We start from the raw sequence: 17568 nt of genomic DNA on the forward strand, positions 1-17568 counted from the left end.
CAGCGTTGGTGGGAAAATGCCACAGGCTTGCCCCAAGATTTATAGATGCCTTTCTGGAGGGCAACACTGAGGAAGTGGTCAAGAGGCAGCAGGTTTCGTTCCCTGCTTTTTACTGAATTAAAAACCCCAGGTAACCAAAAAGTGTATGGGTTGATGGAGGAAGTGAGTAGTCACAGTGTGACTGGGGAGCATGGTCCAGCATATCAAGGGTTTCACTGCGCAGGGAAGGTGAGTGACAGGTGTCATATGAGTGACTGACCTCTAACTCCATACACCACAGACTGATAGCCTGCAGTCTTCCCTAACATTGTCAGAATCAGTGCCCAGTTAGATCACTGCGATGTGTCATCCCAACTCATATTTGGGGCTTAACTCAGTACAGGCCATCGTTATGTACAACATACCGTCATGTGAGAGCTGCTGGAGGGAATGCTACACTTGCAACATTTTCCTCCTACCCTGTAGAGAAAAGAGCTCCCAATACTCGGGAGAGGGCATACACAGAAAGCAGAGGACCGAAATAGCAACAACTCATTGTCATGGGGGGGGAAGGAGAAGGTAGCGCTGGATATTGCATAGATAACATTGTAGTAGACTATTCACAATGGCCAGACTGGAAACATAGAAACATAGAAGATAGGAGCAGGAGGAGACCATTTGCCTCTCCAAGCCTGCTCCACTATTCCTCACGATCATGGCTGATCGTCCAACTCAATAGGCTAATCCTGCTTTTCCCCACGATCTTTGAACACATTTGCCCTCCCCCCCCGCCATGTGCTATACCTAGCCACCTCTTGAATACGTTCAATATTTTGGTATCAGCCACTTCCTGTGGTAAGGAATTCCACAGGCTCACCACTCTTTGGATGAAGAAATGTCTCCTCATCTCCATCCTAAATCATCTACTCTGAATCCTCAGACTGTGACCCCTGGCTCTGGACACACCCACCATCAGGAACATCCTCCCTGCAGCTATCCTATTGAGTGCTGTTAGAAGTTTGTAAGTCTCTATGAGATTGTCCCTCATTCATCTGAACTCCAACAAAAACAACCCTAACGTAGTCAAGAGAAATAGTAGGAACTGCTGATGCTGGACTCTGAGATGACAAGGTGTGGAGCTGGATAAGCACAGCAGGCCAGGCACATCAAAGGAGCAGGGAAGCTGACGTTTTGGGTCTGGATCCTTCCTAGTCAATCTCTTCTCAGACATTAGTCCCGCAATCCCCGGAATCACCCTGGTAAATCTTTGCTGTGTTTCTCGAGAGCTAAAGTATCCTTCCTCAGAAGCCAAGAAGAGGACAGTTCTTTGATAGTTGTATCATCAGGTGATTTCCAGCCACGGCTGACCAAACATCCAATACCAGCAACACCACTAGAAGTGGTGACCAATGCTGGTACTGCAGTGAGCCTCTGCAGTACAATCATTTGGGCCAGTAAAGGAGGCTCAGTGAAGGTATTGAGGAGGAAGGGTGTAGATTAACCATAAATATCAGAGGAATGGTGTCTCTCCTTTGCCACTGATTAGACCCACTTTTGAGCACAGAGATGGATGGTCAACAGTGGTTGAACAGCAGGCTTACCCTTTGCCTCATCTTGTCCTTGAAGCCAATACTGCAACCCGCACATTGAATTACCCGTCTGGAGTATCTTGTGGATATCTAACATGCATAATCCCTGAGGGTGCTTGTTCCTGATCAAGTTGAATACCGATGGTAGTGGGTTGCAGTTCCTAAGTGGTCACTTGGGGCCCTCAACTGACTTATGAGCGGAAAGGCAATAGCTTAACTAAGGGCAGTCAGGAAGGTGGTGGGGTCTCCATCCCAAATCTTCCATCTCACTTATACCACACCCATCAGGCCTCTCAGGGCAAAACCAGACAGAGCATTAGGTTACGTGTGGCTTGTGCCACATCCAAAGGTCCATCTCGGAAATCTCACGTCTCACTCTTGAGAAATACAAGCCTCTCATCACCAAAAATAGCAACTCCATGCCACTGGTTGAGCAGCTGAGGATGAATACCTTGCTTTCATTGGAGTTTGACTGGAGTCTGTATGGGTCCTGAAAGGTGCCCAAACAGTGCACGCCAGGTTCACCCGGACATGTCACAGATTCTGTGGTCCTCATACCCACAAAATCAGAAAGTGGCCCGGACAGGCCTTTTAATCAGTTCCACAAGTGACTTAAAGGTATTTAACTAAAGATCTGGTAGGATGCAGTCAACCACATCCATTCCTGACCCCAGTTGCAAATGAAGTTCCAGCCTTGCAGGTTTACATTGTTGAAAAGGATTACTCGCACAGTAAATATTAGCACATTGAACATTGCATGGGTGGTATCATGCACAACAGGATGATGAATCCTCATCAAATGAAACATCAGCTTAAGGTTTGAAAAAAGAACACAATACACTTTATGCATTGCCAGATCATTTTATTTTGCTAACATATCCATGTAGTATTGGTATATCTTGATCCATCGGCATATTATTTAATATTTTCTTCATTGAAATCTGTCTCTAAAGGCATGACCAAGGGACTAATTTTATAGATTTGTTCAAAAAACAGTTTTATTGTATTTGCTTTTCAATGAAATGCCTTCAATTCCTTGTTCAGGTTCCCAGGTACTGGAATTTATCATTTCTTTTGGAATAGATAAGCTCCTTTCTAGTTCCGGTAGCTGTCTTCCAACTAATATAAATATAATACATTTAATAATAAAGCATGATTTTGCACCACAGATCCACTCTAATCTTCCTCAACATTGGCAAATACTAATTATTTACTGAATGGAGTTCTAGGCATCATGTGGAAATGCCTTGCAATTCTCTGTGTTGTCGATTAATTTTGCAGACAGTCTGGCACAGCTGTCACCACACCTGGTAATTCTAGTGTGATTAATTCTTCCTCGTCCCAGATTAATAATGTACAAGGTGGCGTCTGGCCAGACTATCAGAAATGGTCGCTTAGCTATTAACATTGCCGTTCTGGTGCAGTGAGCAGATGTCTGAAGCATGTCATGGTTTTATTAGCTTGTTGAGTCCGAGATGCGTCAGCATTGATCAGAATCCTTATGCAGATCCGTCGGATATTGCAGGGAAAATATCTTATAAGAGGTAAGCTACAAAAATCCGTCATCTTTTATGAAGAGCAAACTGAGCTGGGAAAATGGCAAAGTTGTTCACCAACTATTAAAGCCCTTGGAGAGGCCAGAATTAGCCTCAAATCTGAATGGGGTGAGAGGTTCTTCAAGTTTGAGAGATGGTAAGGTCGAGCCAAAGTGGCATCAATCAGTCAGCTAAGGTACTGCAGTAAACAACATTAGAACAGAAGTCATATGCTGCAGTCGGTAATGTCCCTTCCTCTGAGCCAGAAGTGCTGAGTTTGAGTTCCAGCCCAGGAACAAATGTCTACGATGAATTCATAACAAGGCTAAGATTACCAACTTGGAAATCTTGCCACTGTGCCTATGGCAGGTGGTAAGAGTAGGAAGGTCTCCTGGTTAGGCATGTTTGATGCAAAATAGCACCAGAAAGCTGCACTGGTGAGAGGATAGTGACTTGACCCAGGTAGAATAGCTGCAGAAACAGGTGTAACTGTGAGCCTTCCAAGATGATAAAATGTGAGGTTGGATGAACACAGCAGGCCAAGCAGCATCTCAGGAGCACAAAAGCTGACGTTTCGGGCCTAGACCCTTCATCAGAGAGGGGGATGGGGAGAGGGAACTGGAATAAATAGGGAGAGAGGGGGAGGCGGACCGGAGATGGAGAGAAAAGAAGATAGGTGGAGAGAGTATAGGTGGGGAGGTAGGGAGGGGATAGGTCAGTCCAGGAAAAACGGACAGGTCAAGGAGGTGGGATGAGGTTAGTAGGTAGATGGGGGTGCGGCTTGGGGTGGGAGGAAGGGATGGGTGAGAGGAAGAACCGGTTAGGGAGGCAGAGACAGGTTGGACTGGTTTTGGGATGGAGTGGGTAGGGGGGAAGAGCTGGGCTGGTTGTGTGGTGCAGTGGGGGGAGGGGACGAACTGGGCTGGTTTAGGGATGCTGTAGGCGAAGGGGAGATTTTGAAACTGGTGAAGTCCACATTGATACCATTAGGCTGCAGGGTTCCCAGGCGGATTTTCCAGCATCTGCAGTTCCCATTATCTCTGATAACTGTGAGCCTTGTCCACTTCATGTTTCAAGCAAACCCCACCCCAACCCGCCTCCATGGCAATGGCCAGAACCGTGCGGGTGGTTCCTGAGCTGTGGAACTCCACTGGACCAGAGCAGCCATCTTCCTCCACACACACAGCCTGGAAAAAGCACAGCTGCTCCCCTTGCCAACTCTCACCCAGCCTAGCATGGCCCCACTAGCCATGACCTGTGGGGCCTCTGGCTCAGGAGCCCAGCAGCCCTGGCCAGCACCAGAGAGAACAAGAGAGAGAGAGAGACAGAGGGTTGACAACACCACCAGCCCAGCCATAGCCAATACCCAGATACTGAGAAGGAGCACCTAGGGGGAAGGCCACGGCCTCGCAAATAGCTAAGATAGCAATACAATATAACATAATAATATAATAAAATCATAAATAATAATTCTGAGCAGTGGCCCAAGCAGAACCCAGGAGTGGTGGCAGCCAGTATGAAGAGGCACCATGGAGGTCCATAAAGAAGCATAAGGCTGCAGCCATCAACACAACCAGTAATGATCAACAGCCTCAACTGAGTCCAGTCAGCAACATGCCCCCAGTGGTGGTCTCCAGCAACAACCCCTGTCTCTACATGTGGGATTAAAGGTAGAATGTCACATTTTTGAAATATTTTTGAAGTGATTTTTCTTCTTCCAGTTATTTCCTATTCTAATGTAAGAATTTAGCCATCTAAAGTACAGCTGGATGAAGGATCTAGGCCCGAAACGTCAGCTTTTGTGCTCCCGAGATGCTGCTTGGCCTGCTGTGTTCATCCAGCCTCACATTTCATTATCTTGGATTCTCCAGCATCTGCAGTTCCCATTATCACTAAAGTACAGCTGGGGCTGTATTTCAATGTACAAGACCCTTGATAATGTTTAAGTCCCTTTTTAGCTGAGGTAAACTCCAACTACTGTTTTTAACACTGATTCCTAAGGACTCAATGCTATACATAAAGTCTTTTCACTTAAAGTCTCTTCACTTAAAGTCTCAGTTTACAAGAATGCAACCCTGGCTTTTTCAGTGAGAGTATCCTGTATTTTTTTTTAAAAACAGCTGCACAGGGTGAAATCCTTGCAGGCCTTGAACGATGTGGGCTAAGGTGGGAAATTTAGGAAAATCATTTCATACGTCAAGCAAGGTCTTTCCTGATGTCAAGACTGACATGTCTTGTTTACCAACCAGCTCCCGGGGGCTGGGATGAGACTGTCGCCAGTGAGTGGTGAGAGACGAAGGTTATCACTCATTATCGCTCTCATTGAATTTACAGGCCATATAGTCTCCCAGCCCCTGGATCGAACCTTGGTGCTGAGAAAGGCTGAAGTGAAAGTCCTGTTCACCACATACCCCTCCAGGCCTCCATCTTGGAAACCCGGCTTCTCAGGACAGACTCCGTGGCCCGTGACTACACATTCCCCACATCCATGGATGTTGGCATCTGGCATGTGTCAGCCTCACCCCATGATACATCCCTGATCCACTAACAATGTGCTTCTGCACGTTAATTCTGGAGCTCAACAGCACCTCTTAGTGCAACACTGCTGTGAGGACATTTTGTGCACAAGCAACAAGCACCCATCTAATGGATTAAACCAGTTGCATGCAAGGCTGCCAGCTTGCTTTCTTAGTGTACACTCAGTTATGTACCTACCTGATGTTCACAGGAACCCTTCCTTGCCTTACCTTTTTTTGCATTTGGCCCACTCAGCTACATCTTAAAGATTTACAGCATTGCTGTCTTGCCTTGTTGTTCAGCACAGATACAAAGTCAGGCAGCTTGTCGTTGCTGTCAGCAGTCGTCAGTCAAGAGGATTGAATATGTTTCTGCTATGGCCTTGTGCTTAGTCAGTCTCACACCTTCAGCATGTGCCAGCCTACACAGGCAGTACACTGCATGAACTTCACGCAAATGGCCAAATCTTAAAGTTGAAGGGGAGTCATGCCCAGACAAACCAAGGGGTATTGCCATCAGTCAGGAGTCCAAGCACAGTCAGTCAAGAACTGTGTTTACTCACTGTCCATGGGCTTAGCATGGTCAGGGATATTCACAGACAGAGGCTCCAATTCACTACAGTCAAGGGAGTGAATCACAGTCAGTTCTGCAAGTACAGTACAAACAGATAGAAGATTCACACACCGCCAGTCAGGGATCAACATTCAGGGATCCAGTCGGTTATCAATGGCACCTCACAAGGTTGGTTATTGGGAAACAAAGGCTACGCTCTGTGACAATGGCTGCTGACCCCTGACTGAGGCACAACGTAGGTACAATGTAGCCCATTCTTCAATGGGGCCGAGACAACAGGCCTCCTAAAGCTGATTCTTCTCCTCTTGGATCAGTCTGGGGTGGAGGTGGTTTCCAACCCAGTCCACGCAGAGTGTGACACATAATCCTTGCATGGTCTACACTGCAAAACTAGATCAGCCAAAGGTAGGTATGATGGAGGCTGACAAGCTGGAATAATGGGAGCAGTGTTCCAAGGAGGAGGATAAAGACATTGAGAAGCAGGAACATTATTTCCTGCAAGAGAGAATGCAGCAGTATCAAACACTAAAGTCACATCGGAGTCAATGGACACTCAGTTCCAGTATATGTGAACTGGGTACAGTGATCATTCTGCGTGTGAAGTTCTTGGTGCTTGTTATAAACCAAAGTTTGACTCCCTCTCTGATAACAAAAACCAAAACACTGAGAGAGGCTTGCCTTGCCTTATAATCTGTTAAAAGAAGTGTGAAAAGTGATATAACCTGCCTCTCACCCCTAATATGTTATAAAGGAGTGGTTAAATGACTCATTCTATAATCAACAAGTAACAATATATTTGTCTAACTTCAACTGTAAACAAATTAACTGAGCTATTAACAAACCAAACAATTCCCCTCTAATGGCCAACTATTCCCGAAAGAAACAAGATTCTAGTAATTTGCTGTTCCAATAAATATGAGTCCCAACTTTATAAACAAAAGTTTCAAAAGAAATTAGAACTTAGACTCTTGAAATTATAGCCAGGTCTATCTTCCAGAATGTTCTGTGCCTTCTCCATTGATCTTCTGTCAGGAACATTCTTTTCATGAATTTTTCTATCTGAAGTATTAGCTAAGAGTGCCAGGTACCTTTATTAATTAGATGATGTTTCCCTAAGATTTGAGACAGCTGACCTCTTCTCAGATGGCAGTAGGTTCCCCTTCAATTTTCCAAATGCCCTCATCTTTTATACCCTTGATGACATATCAATTTCTTACAATAGATTTGGTACTATGTTGTCAAAATGATCAGATTTAAATTTAATTGCGTTTGGTATTCAAGGGTATGATTTGAATTAATTGGCCACATTCAAAAACCTGTTGTCTTGGTAATAAAACAAGCTATGGCTTTGCCTGTTAACCATTGAGCCTGTTGATACAAATGTTACAAATCTGGTGTTCTATGCACCTACAAACCCACAAGCTGCCCACAGATAGTTTTGTTTTAAAATCTCCAAGCCTGGAAAAATCACATCATCATTTAAAGGGACCATGTACCACTTTCCACGCGCCACCCCCCATCATTTTACAAACATCAGTAGTTTAAAAACATCAAATTCTAATGTCCTGCCTTCCAATCCACAAGTACTCTCTATCCAATTTTGTAACAGTGCTCGATATGCAAGCAATTCATTTCCATTCCAACAGGCAGATTTGTTTGGGATATCTGTTCACTTTTGATGTTGGTGAATAAAAATGAATGTTTTGAAGCATTTGAAGTGTCTCCTGTAAGTGATGGTGCCCCATTGACCAATGATAAGATGCTCGGCTACAGTGAGCACTGGGGAAAGAGTAGCAGTGACTTACAAGGTTGTGAGAGAAAATGGGGTCAAGGGTAGGTATGTTGTGGGGTTAGGCATTTATACCTCGGTCAGCAAAGGAATGTGTAGTTGTGCAAGGAAGTGCCAGGCATGCCACCTACCTTAGAGGCATTGGCTTGTCTCTGCTATGTCACTATATTGATTGTGGAAGGGCAACTCCAGGTTACCAATGCATGACCAGGTACATAGCTGGGGAGATGGGGGGAGGGTCGTCAAAGATGGCACTGGCACCAAAGTTCTTGTGATATCCCAGCAGTGGCAAGGCATTCTGGCAAGAGGAGTAATGAGCTACCATCAGAGAAGAGGGCTGCCATAGGGGCACAGAGCATAACTATTGTCACCAATCTGGGACAGTGACACAAAAAAAACCTGCTAGGCCATATTGAGAGAAATCCTCCCTAAACTCTGCAAAATGGACACTTAGACAAAAGATGGGATGAATACAGCCCAAGCTGCATGTTACTAAGATTAATTCAAAGAACTCCAAGAAAGTGAGCAAATGGCCAGCCATGTGATAGCTTCAGAAAATAAATGTAATCTAATCTTGTAAATTCACATTCCAATTCAATTTAACAACAGCTCTTTTAAACATTTCTCATAACAGAAATCTGAAACATTGTCTTCACTGGTTTTTGGAAATTTTTTAACTGTTTCATAATGTTAAAGATGACTGTTTTCTTTCCACATATACTCAGTAATTAAGCTTCTTTGCAGAGTGAATATGAAGGCAATGTTCAGGTAGCATGTGAGCAGACAGTTCTAGGTTTGATAATGAAATGTGAGGCTGGATGAACACAGCAGGCCAAGCAGCATCTCAGGAGCACAAAAGCTGACGTTTCGGGCCTAGACCCTTCATCAGAGAGGGGGATGGGGTGAGGGTTCTGGAATAAATAGGGAGAGAGGGGGAGGCGGACCGAAGATGGAGAGAAAAGAAGATAGGTGGAGAGGAGAGTATAGGTGGGGAGGTAGGGAGGGGATAGGTCAGTCCAGGGAAGACGGACATGTCAAGGAGGTGGGATGAGGTTGGTAGGTAGGAGATGGAGGTGTGGATTGGGGTGGGAGGAAGGGATGGGTGAGAGGAAGAACAGGTTAGGGAGGCAGAGACAGGTTGGACTGGTTTTGGGATGCAGTGGGTGGAGGGGAAGAGCTGGGCTGGTTGTGTGGTGCAGTGGGGGGAGGGGACGAGCTGGGCTGGTTTTGGGATGCGGTGGGGGAAGGGGAGATTTTGAAGCTGTTGAAGTCCACATTGATACCATTGGGTTGCAGGGTTCCCAAGCGGAATAGGAGTTGCTGTTCCTGCAACCTTCGGGTGGCATCATTGTGGCACTGCAGGAGGCCCATGATGGACATGTCATCTAAAGAATCGGAGGGGGAGTTGAAATGGTTTGCGACTGGGAGGTGCAGTTGTTTATTGCGAACCGAGCGGAGGTGTTCTGCAAAGCGGTCCCCAAGCCTCTGCTTGGTTTCCCCAATGTAGAGGAAGCCACACCGGGTACAGTGGGTGCAGTATACCACATTGGCAGATGTGCAGGTGAACCTCTGCTTAATGTGGAAAGTCATCTTGGGGCCTGGGATAGGGGTGAGGGAGGAGGTGTGGAGGCAAGTGTAGCATTTCCTGCGGTTGCAGGGGAAGGTGCCGGGTGTGGTGGGGTTGGAGGGCAGTGTGGAGCGAACAAGGGAGTCACGGAGAGAGTGGTCTCTCCAGAAAGCAGACAGGGGTGGGGATGGAAAAATGTCTTGGGTGGTGGGGTCGGATTGTAGATGGCGCAAGTGTCGGAGGATGATGCGTTGTATCCGGAGGTTGGTGGGGTGGTGTGTGAGAACGAGGGGGATCCTCTTTGGGCGGTTGTGGCGGGGGCGGGGTGTGAGGGATGTGTTGCGGGAAATGCGGGAGACGCGGTCAAGGGCGTTCTCGACCACTGTGGGGGGAATGTTGCGGTCCTTGAAGAACTTGGACATCTGGGATGACTTTATTCTAGGTTTGACTTTGGTTTGAGGATAGGCAGAGATGAAAGAATCAGAAATACCCAGCTATCTGTTGAAACCACACATTGCAATCATACCTGTAATTGGAATCACACTATTCCCATTAGATTATTCCACTGCACATTCCAGTGTAAGGTACACTATCACATAACAGACCCGTTTTTCTCTTAGGCTCGTTACCTTACATGGATTGCCAAATTAGGTCTATCACCAAGTACAAATACACATTGTTGTTTCATCCTGCAGATTGTCTATTGTGGAAAAGCTGCATTGTTGCTTTCAACCTCTGATGTAATTCTATGTTGAGATCAGTCAGGTCTTTTGGCTCTGATTTCAGATATTGCTTGACTGCAGCAGACTAACCACTTTAAATTCCAAATGGAAACAAAAGCCACATTTTTACTGACTGAGTTTTAGAACTTCAAGCCACTGATATCCTAGAATGGAAGAAGCCTGAGTAGGAGATACACTGAGATGCTTTCCATGACGACACTTTACTTATAAATCTAAAGCTGTCCACCCATCCTGTTTTTAGGCTGGATGGGAATTTTCTTCACTAAGTGGATTTTTCATTTTTGAAACTTTCTTCCTATGATTAGATCTGCTCATTTTGTTCAAGAACTAACACAATTAATGAAACGCCAAGTATTTGGCATTTCATTGCTCAGCACAATGCGAAATGCTTTAATACAGTGGCTTAACTAAAGCAAGTTAGTGGAACCTAATTCACATTAGAATTCAGAAAACACAGCGTAATGGCCCTATCTCAAGGTATAAAAACGACAGAATTGTGATTTGGAAACACACTTGGTAGTTTATTTTCCCTTGAACAGTGTATATCAATCAACATTTTCTGGAAAACAACCAGTGACTCATCCAATTTTTTGCAGTGAGTGATCTTACATGTGAATGTGAAACCTTTCTGTTGATAGAACTGTAATGCCTAATGATACACAAAATGCAACATGAGAGCAGTCAGTGGCACATTTTACCAAGATAATACATCAGGATTAAAAATAGTTGGATTTAACACTGATGATGTGCCAGGATGCCAATTACAACTCGATGTATTCAGATACGTGCTGAAAGATATCTGCACTGGAGGACAGTGAATTAAGCTCTTCCAAGTTTTTCAACAGGCAAATTAGCTTTTTAAACTTGTTAACTTTCATCGATTTTATTGTCTAAATGTTGCCACCAGTTTTGCTTTTTACTTTCCTCAATGATCAACATGAGTTGTCACACATTATTTTTATCAACACTCCCTTCTAAAGTTTAGTCTTGTTGGGACTTTGGTTGGATGTTAGAAATTGTCGGATTTTGCAGATAGTGGCAAAGCAACAGTAATAGGTAGCCTCAATGAAGCCACTCCCAAGGACTTAGCATTTTCCACGGTATGGATTTCCTCCCTCCCTTGTGTTTGACATCCAACACAAAATTGAACTGATCTCCAAGCATGTAACAACAGTGATGATACTAATCATGGTAGCCAACCATTCGAACTGAAGTATTCTCATAGACAGCAAACCAGTTTCAATTTTAATTTTATATCTAGTGCTTGAGACATTCACGTGAAATACAGTAGAAACTAAAAAAATCAGAGTTCTAAAAAATAATTATTATTTTAATACTGTCATTTTCATTAAATGAAAAATATTTCATATTCAAAAAATTGTAAATTACTCTTTCAGAGGCAGTGAGTATATTAGAGTAATTATGAACCTAGCGTACTATTAGAACTTAAATCCGCATCCATTCCTTATGAAATGCAACATATGGTTACAAACCAGCAATCTGACCAGTCAGTTACGAAATGTAATCTAAAATTAATTACCTGCTCCTACTAGAGATACCCCAACTCCAAAACTACCTCTACACTTCTCCTGTTATTTTTAAATAGGGTGACCGCAGCAGTCTGGTATTTCAGAGATTCTATTCAGATACCCTTAGGTGTTCTCATTAGTGTTGATGCAATATGATTTTTGTTATTACATTTTCACTGTTTCCAGTCATTAAACATTCTCAGGAAGGCTGGATTATGAAGAAATGCTTCTGGCTGGCAGGGGGAGGGATAGAGAAAAGACACATAATTCTGCCTGAATTAACATTAAATTGCCACTCAGTGTTCAGTGTTGGTGTAGAAAATGTAAACACCTCAGTTGTGTGTTATTATGAGCTTGCAGCATATTCTAGAGATTTTGTGAAATGTTCTTTATCCTGGATTACATCAGGGCTACGCTTATTAGTATGAGCTTGATGTTGATAACATGTGCAAAAGGATAAAATCCTTCTTACTTTCAGTATTGGCTTCCCTTATTTTAAGACTTGCTGATCTGTTGACCTCTCCATTAAGTTCACTGTAAATGTATGGAGCACCAATATAATTATGCCTCTTTCAAAGAGTATAAGGAAGATTGCTGAACGGTGCTGATTGCCCATTGACAAGATTGCATTCCCTCCTTACCTCCCTCAATTGCCCAGCCCCAGAAAATAAAAAAAACCCCGAAAATCTGAATAACCTTGACATTGATTTCCTTTTATACCATAAATCCTATTTCAGTGAGGGCAAATATCCGTCACACGCAGTGTAAATAATTGTCCAAAATTCCTGTGATTGCTGGCAACACATAACCCACTGGAAAAAAGAGGTCGCACACAGAGAGTTGCTATGGAGATTGGCACTTACCTTTATCTCTTTTGTTTTGCTGTTATTTGTCTGTGGCCTGTACTTTTGTTCCACGCTTAAATGGAAAAAACTCTTCACATATTTTTGGATTCAATGAGGAAAGCTCTATTCAGCATGACTTGGGCTTTTTGCCTCTCTCCTTGCTTGAATTGAAACTAAGGAATGTTATTAAACAAGGCATTAGAGTGTGAGAATACTTCCTAGGAAGCATTAATAACAGAGTGGCATTATACTTCAAACACCTTCAAGGCAGCTTTTCACATTTATAAACCTAGATAAAAAGCTTAGAAGATCAGTTTAACCCTTCACTGCTTAAAATGGAAAAGAAGCAATGACTCAGGACAGAGACATAAATGGCTTCCAGCAGTCACATTATCATGACCAGAAATCATACTCCCAGACCACCTACAGACATAACGAACTTTGAATTCCAACAAGTTTTTTTTTAAATGCAGCCAAACAAATGACCGCAGATGTAAACTCAGTGGCCATCTGGAAAGAGAGACACTCTGGAATATCATTCCTGCTGAGATGTTAAGAAAGCTTCAAAGGGATGGGCTTTATAATATCTTCTAGCAGTTATTTCAGTGCAAACTTTATGGGAAAGAAGACAAGAAGTAGGTGAGAGATACATTTTGTCTATTCCCCTTACAGTAAAATACAAGAGTAGTGGTTAAAAGCTTGTTCAAACCATTTTGTGTATGTGCTAGTGGAAGAAGGTGTGCTAATCAGTCAAAGTGCTTATGTGTGTCATTGGGCTGAGATACTCATAAGTTAAAGCAATAATGTGCTGTGAAGGTCACAGTCAAAGAACTACCCACAGTCACCACTGCATTGCAGGTAAATGGTTCTTTCACTCTTCCAAAAGACAAGAAGAATTTCAACTAACCTGCAATACCAAGAATCCCATTAACGACTTGTCAATCATGAATGTTCCACAGTCTGCTCTTCACAAATGACTTATCCTGTCTGATCCATTCATCTTTCAACTTTTATCTTTGTGGGACCCACTTCTCACTTAATATGTGTTGCGCGATGATTTCTTCTTATGTTTATTAACCAATAGACCCATTCTTTTGCTAATTTTGGAAAGCCTGATTAAATTATCTGCTTTAAAACATAAATTCATTTGATCTGACAGGCAAGTACGCACGTGGAAGAGATTTCTTTTGGAAATTAACCTTGTTGTGACTAATTGCAGATGAGGGTAATTGGAGAAGGGGAGTCTGTTCTTGCCCCCTCAGCCAGGAGCTACACTTTGTGAGGTATCTCATCTGAATTATAATAACTTGTGCACTCTTACCTGGGGTCAGATTGTAGAAATGTGGAATAGTAAAACACTCCCATATTAAGAGAATCTCAAGTTTATGAATCTTGACTGATCTAATTTTTGATACAAAACTCTGCAAGAATCTAAACAAAACTAGGGTAAGAATGACAAACTAAGATTGAAGATTCCGATTAGTTTAGCAATTGGACTCAGGTTTACCTTCAAAGGATCTAAATGTCATGCCCTGATTTTGTGGGGCACTGGAATAAATTAGCTTATGAGCTGTTCAAAATAGCAGCCATTTCAGATAAGTCAACTTGATCTATAATGTTCTGGAGATGCAAAAGGTTGTCCAATTCCAATTTGCTTTAATAAAATAGGATATTAATTCCATTAAGCAGTTTAACCTTCGAGCATCACATCATAACTATTGAGGTATACTGACCGAGGTGGTTTCATTTTTGTGCCAAGTCTGTGTTAACTGATCTCACCCTCAGGGTACACCACAGCAAATTCAACTCACCAGATTAATTTGTTGGAAAATCAGTCAGAACTCCTGCTTATTTGAGTTACTCAATGTTTTCTATTATCAAGTGAATTTTTATTGATTGAAGGAATGGACAAACTCTGCAGTGATTCTCCATGTTACCCATATCATCAAATATTTTATCTAGGATCAGAGAGCTATTGGTATTTTGGGTCCATGAAAATGTGAAACTACACTTGAAAGGCACGGGGTGGGGAGAAGGGAAGAGATATCCTACTTTTAAAATCTATCTATATTTTAGTGATAACTCATTTTAGGCCCATGGGAAATCATTAATTAATCACCCCATTGAGCTCACTGACTAAAAGTTACATTGGTAATCAGGAAAAGCTTGTCCAGCCAGACCTCATCACTCGAACCCTATATAAAGCAGACACATCCGTAAGGTGTAGAGCTGGATGAACCCAGCAGGCCAAGCAGCATCAGAGGAGCAGGAAGGCTGATGTTTCAGGCCTAGACTCTTCTTCAGAACCATTTCAGCTCTACACCTTGTTATCTCAGATTCTCCAGAAGCTGCAGTTCCTACTATCTCTCCCATCCTATAGGGGTGTTGTTTGTAATTATTTGATTAGCTACACGGGTGATGACTAATGGTAGTTAGAAGGGAAAAAAAGCACAGTAAGTTTGGTGTTGGAAAAATCACTCAATTTGCATATTAGCATTTGCAACATATAAAGAAAACAAACAAAAAAGAATAAAGCAGACCCATGCACCACAGGGAATAATTACTACAGTGTGTTATTTCCCCCTCAAACTCCATTTTGATTTAGCTCCTTCCCTCTCTGCCTACGTCCCTCACACTTTTGATGGTTTGTTAAATGCCCACAATGGTTTTGAATGTAAACATTTAAATAGCTGCCTGGGTGGTTACTGGTGGTTGGTATTAGTTACAAACAAAAACGCCCTGGTGATTCTGGTGGTAGGAAAGTTAACTGTGTGTGACAGGTCTTCAGCACATTGAGAAAAATTTTTTAAAAAGCAGACAGTTAGGGATCTTATGGAACGAGAAAAAAACCCAAGCACCGCGGGGATCCAACACGTTATTTTCACCATTTTGATTCAGCCCCTTGCAGCTCTTCCTACCAACACCAACCCCCTCCCCTTCGTTTTTGATGTTTGCATTTTCCAGAATGGGCTGTGCTTTTAAATATCTAATTGGCTACATATGTGTTTTAATAGTGGTGGTTCGTATTTCGAAAGGAAAACAAAATAAAAACCAAAAAAAAGTCATGGCGATTTAGGCAGTGGGAAAGTTGTTCAGTTGAGTGTGATAGGACTTCTGGGTATACAAAAAAAAATCAGATCCATGTACCATCAGGGATACAGTGCTTTATTTCCCCTTCCAGCTGCATTTTGATTCACAGCCTTCCTGCTCTCCCTACATCCCCTTCACTTTTGATGGTTTGCAGTGCCCATGGATGCATGGCTACTTTATTGTGGTGGTTCGTAACTAAATTAAATAAAAACTCATCCTACTTCTGAACCAGGAGGCTCAGGTTCAATACCCACATTCTAGGAAGGTACATAACAACAGCCTTGAACAGATTGCCCACGTATACTGGGGAGCCCTTAAGTATTATTAAGAACACTGTAACCCTAACTATGTATGGGCAACAGACAGTCCAACTCCCCTTACTGGTGGTACAAGGGCCAGGCCCCAAACTTTTGGGAATGGGCTGGCTAAAATCATGGGTGTGTTCATAATTGGCAACAGGCCATTAAAATGGGTACTGGCAATCCGTGTGAAGTCATTGTAAACTATCCTAAAGTGTTCCAAGAGGGTTTCTGGAGGATAAAAGGCACCAGGGCCAAGATCTATGTAGCCCCAAAGGCCTGACCTAAATATAATCAAGGTTTCCTATGTCACCCATGCCATAGAGGCTGAATTGGAACTTCTAGACGAACCTGCCATCATGCACCCGGTGTAATTTGCTGAATGGTCACACCAGTGGTCCCAATTTTACAACTGTGCCTGTGTGGGAATTTTAAACTGACGGTCAACAGAGCTTCCCACTTAGTTAGATTCCCAATGCCATGCATAGAAGACTTGTATGCACAGCTGGCTGGCGACAGTCACATATATCCCAAATTGGATATGAGTCACACCTACCTCCAACTGGAACTCGAGGTGTTGGGAAGTACATCCCTTTAAATAGTCACTAAGGACTGTATGAGTACACTTGCTTGCCTTTGGAGTGTCTTCACCTTCCACCATCTTTCAAAAGGTAATGGAGAACATCCTCTGAGGCGGCAGTCTAACCTGATGTTTTAATTTCAGGAACTACTGCAAAAGGAGCATTTGGAGAGAGGTTTTGCACATTTTTCTGTGGCTAATATCCATCTAAAAAAGGAAAAACATATGTTCTAGGTAAACGAGGTAACATGCCTCAGGTACAAGGTGGACAAGGACGGGTTACACATTGTCAAAGAGAAGTTGAAGGCTATAAATAAATTACTGTGGGAAGCATATACTGAACTTGGTGGCCCTGCAGATATCCCATGCCCTGCTGAAGACAAAATCAGAAACGGTCATGGTGAATGCTACTAGAGGAAACCCTTTGCAAATGTCAAGACGAGTACCACTGTCGACAAATATATTAGCTCATTGTAATCCCCAAGACGAGTGTCACTGTAACCTGTGACACCTCCCCCTATGGGACAGGGGTGGTATTATTGCACTGCTGTGACAATAAGACAGAGCATCCAATGGTGTATGCATCACAAATCTTGGCAGAGGCGGAAAGGAAGTCTGCTTAGATCGAGGAAGAAGGATTGGTCACAGTAGTTGCAGTGAAAAAGTTTCACTGACCCTTTGCTGGGTCTCATCAAGGTGACTGTGCCAGTCACATGGGCTTGGTTCTGACGCTGGGCACTGTTGTCCAGGGAGACGTATAGTCAATGCGGATGCCTTGAGTTGTGTGCTACTACTCACCAGTTATTAAGTGTATTTAAGAGATAAAAAGGTTACTGATTAGGATGGGTATCAAGAGTTATGGGGAAAAGGCAGAAGAATGGGGTTGAGAAACATATCAGCCAAGATTGAATGGTGGAGCAGATTGCTGGACCA

The 17568-nt window shown here is 43.2% G+C and overlaps 1 long non-coding RNA gene across 1 annotated transcript in view; it reads right to left on the reverse strand.

Moving 5' to 3' along the window:
- LOC132210212 (uncharacterized) overlaps positions 1-12828 on the reverse strand; it is a 39311-nt gene extending 26483 nt beyond the window's left edge. Inside the window, exon 1 of the long non-coding RNA XR_009446446.1 lies at positions 12685-12828. This is a non-coding gene — a long non-coding RNA (uncharacterized LOC132210212). The remainder of the gene's footprint in view (positions 1-12684) is intronic.
- Between the last annotated feature and the right edge of the window lie 4740 nt (positions 12829-17568).

The sequence above is a fragment of the Stegostoma tigrinum genome, chromosome 11 (genome assembly GCF_030684315.1).
Source record: "Stegostoma tigrinum isolate sSteTig4 chromosome 11, sSteTig4.hap1, whole genome shotgun sequence".
Classification (NCBI taxonomy): domain Eukaryota; kingdom Metazoa; phylum Chordata; class Chondrichthyes; order Orectolobiformes; family Stegostomatidae; genus Stegostoma; species Stegostoma tigrinum.